Source organism: Ursus maritimus, unplaced genomic scaffold (assembly GCF_017311325.1).
Source record: "Ursus maritimus isolate PB19 unplaced genomic scaffold, ASM1731132v1 scaffold_2, whole genome shotgun sequence".
Lineage (NCBI taxonomy): Eukaryota > Metazoa > Chordata > Mammalia > Carnivora > Ursidae > Ursus > Ursus maritimus.
The window spans coordinates 50,327,048-50,334,071 of NW_024424452.1; positions in this window are offsets into that span (position 1 = coordinate 50,327,048).

A 7,024-nucleotide genomic window follows, 5' to 3' on the forward strand; every position below is an offset into this window, starting at 1 on the left:
TTTTATTACACTACTGAGGAAAACAGTTCATTTATATTGGATTTCCTGTATTTTTTTTTCTTAATAAGGGGAATCACATATCTATGAGTCATCATGATTATTACAGATTTGATGGGACATTTTACCATGATAATACACATACTTTTTTGAAAAGGGAGGAGAAGCCACAATAACTGCATGTTTCTTAATTTATTGACAGAATAGTAAAAAGACGAGTTGATATATTTTTCTCATTTTTCATGTTTCTTGAAATAGCTTTGACTATTTCCAGTAGGCACACATTTCTGTTTAATAGTAACATACAAAAATTAATAAATAGGAAAAAGGCACTTTGGGAATAGACCATAATAAAGACAAATGGAATCCATATTTCAAAAGTTGGCAAGAGCTAACAGATACGCTCTCATTTTTTTTATTTGTGTAATAAAATGTTCTGTATTCAGAGTCATTTCTTTCCTTGTTATTTCTCTTGTCTTGAGTAGGAGCCATAAACGCTTCAACAAACAGAAAGTAGACTGAATGTTCAGTTAGTGTTGCTACAGTCTTTTTATGATGTACTACTTAATGCTGAAATAGCACAATAATGTTCCAATCAGAAAGTTCAATTTGTTTTACAAAAAGACCACTTACACAAATATTCTTTGGAATATTACAACCAGCAATTAGTCCTTCTTGAGTATCCAGTACTTAGGAGCCATACTGAAAACAATAAAGGGGTAGAATGAGCAGGACAAAGATGGAGCTGTATTTCAAAGGGCAGAAGCCTACTTATGAGACAAAGTAAAGAACTGGGCATTTTCAAAGCTGTAAAACAAAAGGCAAAATTAAAACCTAACCTTGAGGGGCGCCTGGGTGGCACAGCGGTTAAGCATCTGCCTTCGGCTTAGGGCGTGATCCCGGCGTTGTGGGATCGAGCCCCACATCAGGCTCCTCCGCTATGAGCCTGCTTCTTCCTCTCCCACTCCCCCTGCTTGTGTTCCCTCTCTCGCTGGCTGTCTCTATCTCTGTCAAATAAATAAATAAAATCTTTAAAAAAAAAAAACTAACCTTGGACTTTAGGGTAGGTTGCAAATAACCCTCCAACAATTGGCCTCACATCCCTTGCAAACAAATCTAGAATTGTTCTCTAGCTTCACAGCATTATGGAGTGTTGATAACTAAGTCCAACTTCTGAGAAAGAACAGACCTTGGAAAGTATCTAGTGAATAGAAGATCTGGACAGCAGACTTGGAAACACAGGCATTAACAATGCCCTCTGGTCTATACCCAAAGAAGACTCTATTATCAATAGAGTCTCTACTGAATTGGTTTTTCCAGAAGTGGGATAGGCTACCAAGGTCAAGCACATGCCCCAGCTGGTTTAGCCTGGGATGGTCTCTCATGCTTTGTCTAGGGAGCTGGCCAGTGCTGACCACTAAAGAAACTCACCCTAGTAAGTAGCATGAGGACACAAGAACTTACACCTGGAAGCAGAAGCATTGTCTTCCTCAACTCTGTGATCTAACTTACGGCTAATCAGCCACAGGGAAAACATATGGACAAAACTTTGAGAAAATGGGAAACATGATACCAAATGAAATAAAAAGAAGTCACTACCCAGGAGAAATAGAGAGACAGCCAGTCAATCCATGTGACACATGTAGAATGATTACTCTAGAAACTCACTGAATATGATGAAATCCAGATTAGGTCAAAGAAACTTTTCCTGGTTAAGTCCCAAGTCTTACATCAGAAGGTCCATCCTCAAACTGAAGGATGTTATCAGCAAACCAGTAGAGAAAAATGATCAGCAAAGCAGATTACTTCACTGGGGTTTTGTGTACACACTCCTGTCAAAGCTAATCAATTGCTCAAGTAAGATGCACGGGCTTCCTTAAAGTCGCTAATACTCAACCATGAAACAATAGCTTAGATGTCACAAAGTTGAATCAATTTCACATAATAAAACTTTCTTGAGAAAATGAGTGAATGCCACCATGGGTCAGTACCCACAATAATGACTTCTTTCATATCCAAGGGATTCTCATCACTTCATACGGAAACTGGTCCAATACCTGGGTCCAAGTTCATCCCGGGTTCTTCCAAACCCGGTTCCCATGGGATGATAACACTTACACCACATGTGCATTTTGTGATTCCTCCGGAGGGAGCCTAAACTGTTCTGGACGCCTTGGCCAGGGCTGCGATGGAGGCAAGCATGTCCCTATACAAAAATGCTTCAGCCTCTGCCTTCTCCTAATGAGCACAATTAACCACAACCATAACATTTGAATTATTAATGCTCCCTAACAGGGTGGATAGAGTGTCTCTGGAGCAAAGTTGTTTGTAGTTCTGGCAAAGCTCATGCCAAATTTAACTTAAAAGTTCATCTTGAAAAGAGACAATGCTGGCATTGTGTTACGTTGATTTAAAACAAGTCTGTCCTAAGGATTTTCTTCGTCCTTATCTGCAGTAATAGAATATGAAAGAGAGAGGAGGGAAATATCAAGTGCTGGAAAATATCTTTCTCAGAAACTATAGCAGACGGGTCACAACATTTTTAAACAATGATAATAACATTTATTATATCAAAGCCGTTTTATGTTTTATTTGGAACTCTGGCGCCTTTTTTTTTTTTAAGTTCCCATAACATGACAGTAATTACAGCCATCAAGATGTTCCCTAGAAGATAGCAGTCCAAACTCCAGATGCTGCTGCCCCGTTGTCCCATCACTGGAGCTCAGAGTGTGCACATTACATCATGGTGTAGTTTATTTTAAAAGTGCTTTAAGAATGTAATGATAGTAATTGTAGACAGGGAAAATTAATGGGGAGCATTGCCGGTCTGCAAATTCCATTTATAAAACACTCCCGCTGCTCAAAAAGAGAGTGCTTTCTTGTTAACAGAGGCTTCAAAATACAATTTGGAGGATGTATTAAATAAACTCTGCGCTAAAGTCATTTTCAGCTGGGCCCTGTGTGTACATCTTTCCCTCTCATTTCACCGCTGGCCCACCACACGACTTTCCCTGAGGGGATACAAGATTCTGCAGAGAAGCAGAGGGCGTGGGCTCCCAGGCAGAAACTGCCATGGTTGTGGGGCAAGGACAGGTGAAGTGGCAGAGCTGGTCTCGGGCCAATGAACACACACGAGGTGTGTAAAACAAAGAGAGGCCTGGTGAGGTACACGCATGCCTACACCCATAAACCATGCTGCAGTCCTTTGCAGACTATACCTGGGGTGGAGGGGTTTGGAGGGCTCCATATTTCACTGATGGTACGTGGTGGACCTCCCAACCGAGAGCATGCCCTTCTTTCTAGCTTTAGGGCACAGGGTGGAAGTCCCAACTCAACACTCCTTCTTTCGTGTTCCTTAAATCTATCCTCTTCTTTCCCTTTTCTAATGTTGGCAAAAGATAAAATCACCTCCTCGAGATTGCTTTCCAGCTCCTGTTCATGACAGACTTAGCCATTCAAAATGGGACAAGTGTTGTCCTGTGAAGTCATCAAGGAAATTCCAGTTGTTTCTGAAGTCTTAAGACAGAGACAAAGAGCAGACCAAACTTGTAAGCCTTTCCTTCATTCAAATTTTAACCAAAGAAGAAAAGAAAAGAAAAGCTTCTCCACACATCCAGAAATTAATTTTAAGAATATTTTATGCCAAGCTGATGAGCCAATATTTGTACTCAGAGGATGACTACTGAGCTCGTTATGCCACAGCATCGCACTTTGTACCCCAACCCCAGTGGACAGATGAGTCATTGGAAGTGATTCGTGCTGGGGAAGGGGAGTCCGAGGTAAATGCGTATCTCCCTCAAAGGCATATACATTTGTTCACTCAACCGCAATAATCATTTGTAACAATGATGATTTCGGAAAAGGAGAAATCAAGGAGCATATGTGACAGTGCTTGTGGATGGGGAAAGGCAGTCATGAGAGAAAACTTACTCTCAGGAAAAAGAAAGGAACGAGCACGTGACTCATGGCTGGGCCATTGGCTATATGTTCCCAACTTGCTGTGTATTCTGGTACCCAGAATACCCACATTATGCTTTTTAGCCCTCTAAGTTTAGTTAAAACACGTGCGTATCTGAGACTTCACTTATGAGCAATCCTAGGAGGTATGTAGCATGGGCCTCCTTGCCCCCACTTTGCAGACGTAACTACTGAGCCACAGAGAGGCTGGTCAAGAGACTGGAGCTAGAAAGCTGACACGGCTAGTGCCGTGGCTCTTAGCCTCCTCACATTCAAATGTGCTCCAGGCACTGCTCGAACCCTATTTCATCTGATAGATACACTCTTCGTCATGACCCGGTGCAGGCAGAGCTTGCTGTTATCATTTTCTCCATTTTATAGGTGAGGAAGAGGAGGCACAAAGATGTCAAGTACCTTGTCCCAGGTCACACAGCTAAAAAGTGTCAGAGCCAGATTCAAACCCTAGCAGACTCAGTACCACAGTGCCTGCTCTCGACAGCCCTTCTCCTCCAGCTCCAGGCGACAAGGCCAGGAGCTGCCTGGGGACAGAACTCCTTCCACCACAGCATAGATGTGCCAAGCACGTATCCCCAAGCAAGCAAAATGGGGCTTCAACAATCCCTCCTCAAAAACACTCCAGTACCCCCAAGCCTTTCTCCCTCCACTTTTCTCCCAGTGCAGAACACCCGCACGCACCCAGCCCGTCATCCTCCCACCAACTCCGGATCACTACTCCTGTCTACGTCATGCCTGTCTTACCCATGGGAAATTTGTGTTCTCTCTCTGACCTCAATGAGGCAGCCAGACAAGGCTGAGTCAGTGAACTAATCTGTACTAACTGGTGCTGGCCAGGGAGGGTATGAAAACAGTGGTTCATCTGCCCATTCATATTCGCAGCTGGGTGTACAGTAATAAGTCAGTCTCTTGTGTGCCCCACACTGCATGCGTCCGGGCATCAGAAATCTACAAGAGCCACCTCATTACATCTTCACAGCAACTCTGAGTAGTAGGACTTCCTATGTTCATTTAACACATGAGGAAGCTGGGGTCCATGTTGGCTGGGTAAATCACCCAACGTGTCAGAGCTAACACGGAGTTGAGGTTGACTCAAGCATTGAATCAACTAACGAGGTAATTAACAGATGAATAAATCCAAAGCCTTTACCTGCCCCACTATACCTTTCCTTCACCCATTCAACAAATAATTTTTGAACATGTCTTATTTGCCAGGCACTGTTCAGCACTAGGGATACGTGGGTCTCTACACCACATTTTGGTAGACAGAGGCAGAGAATAAATAAACAAGCCTTCAAAGCAACAAGAAAAAATATCAGGTAGTGATCATTACCATGTGAATAAGTCAAACAAGGTGTCAAAGACCCGTGGCTGTGTCACGTTAGGGTGGGGGCGTCAGGGAGGGAACTGACAGTTAAACTGGATTAATACTGCTGGAAGGAGGCAGCGGTGTGAGGTTCACAAGGAAAACACTCGAAGCCATGGGAAAGGCTGCACAAAGTCCCTAAGAAGGAAATGAGATTTAACCAAAAGAAAGTTGATGAGCAAGGGAACTGGAGAGGGTGCAAGTCCCATAAGGTGTGGTGAGCCAGAGTCGGAAGTCTGGAGTTTGTTCTAAGAGCAGCAGGGAGCCCTTGGAAACTTTTAATCAGGGGACTGTCATGACCTGATTTCTTTTTTAAAGTCTTCTCTCTGCCATACCACCTGCTCTTTGGGGGCTCATGTCTTTCTTCTTCCACTTAACTTCTCCCAACACAAATCCCTGGATTCCATATTTTGTTTTCAGGGCATCTCCTCACTCTCATGACATTAAAAATTGGAAAGTAGCTGGTAAACCAGCTGGTGCTCGTACATAGGAGTAGTTGATAGTTACTTAATGTGTCACCCCCTCCTGGGGGTACCCATGTTATACTCAGGGGTACCTGTCCAACACAGTGACATGCCAGTCAGCCTTCTGCTGCCCTCAAGTCAAACCACACAGCAATCCTCCTATTGTGTGCGCCCCTAAGCCAGCCTTGATGATTCCCAACCCTGATGCTGATTGCCTGATTACTCCATAGGCCCCACTCCAGTAACGATCACCATAGTGACTAGGGATTCAATAAAATGAGATGCTTGAAGAGCCCCATGCTATGAGGGAACCCCAGACCAAGAGAATTTCTTTTGAATAAAACTGTTCCTTTATGTTCCATAAAAGAGAACACAAGTAGGGGATAATCGCATAGACCTTGAAGCCAAAAAACTAAATTTGAATTCTGACCCAGAAATTAACTGTGTAACCTTGGAGAAGTCATTTACAAGCCCTAATTTCCTCATCATTAAAATAGGATCATACCACCTCACACCTTAGTTTGCAAAGGTCACGGAATGACTACAGGGCATCTATTACAAGGCCACATGGGTTCCATCTGTGAGTAGGTGCTCAGTAGATGGTGTTGGAGGTTGTTGTAATGATGCTTCTTGTTGTTGTTGTTGTTGTTGTTGTAGCTGCTGTCTCTGTAGTCATGGCTACAGGGTGAGCAAGTCATGAATGGGTCTCCATTCTTTCTTCATCCATCAAAAGATCTCAAACACCATTCCATCTCTAAAATGATTCAACGCCCATTGAAATAAGAAAACTCTTAAATCAAGAGGAGAGCCTAACAGAGTGTGAGAAAGAGCACCCTGCAGATAAAGAAGGCAGAAGATTTTTGTCCAGAGTTTCTGGATGTTCCTTTAAGCACTTCTGCAGCCCCAAAGGCCAAGTGTTCCTGCAGATGAACTTCCTACGCCCCTAAGTCCCCACCAAGAGCAGCGATTCAAGACGCAGTGTCTCCATTCTCCAGTGTCTCCTGCTTCGGAGTCAGAGTCTAGAGAGTTCAGAATGTGATTTCTCTAAAGCTGAGCTTACTAAAGCTGTTCATATCAGGCGAGTTTATCGCTATGATTTTTTTTCTCATTGGCATCCCAAACCTTCCCCAATTCGCCATTGTGTAGAGCAAAATAAATTTCTTTTTTCTCCAAGAAGTCAAAGGAAGTACCTAGTCCCTGAGTTCTCTACTCAGCACACAGTCAG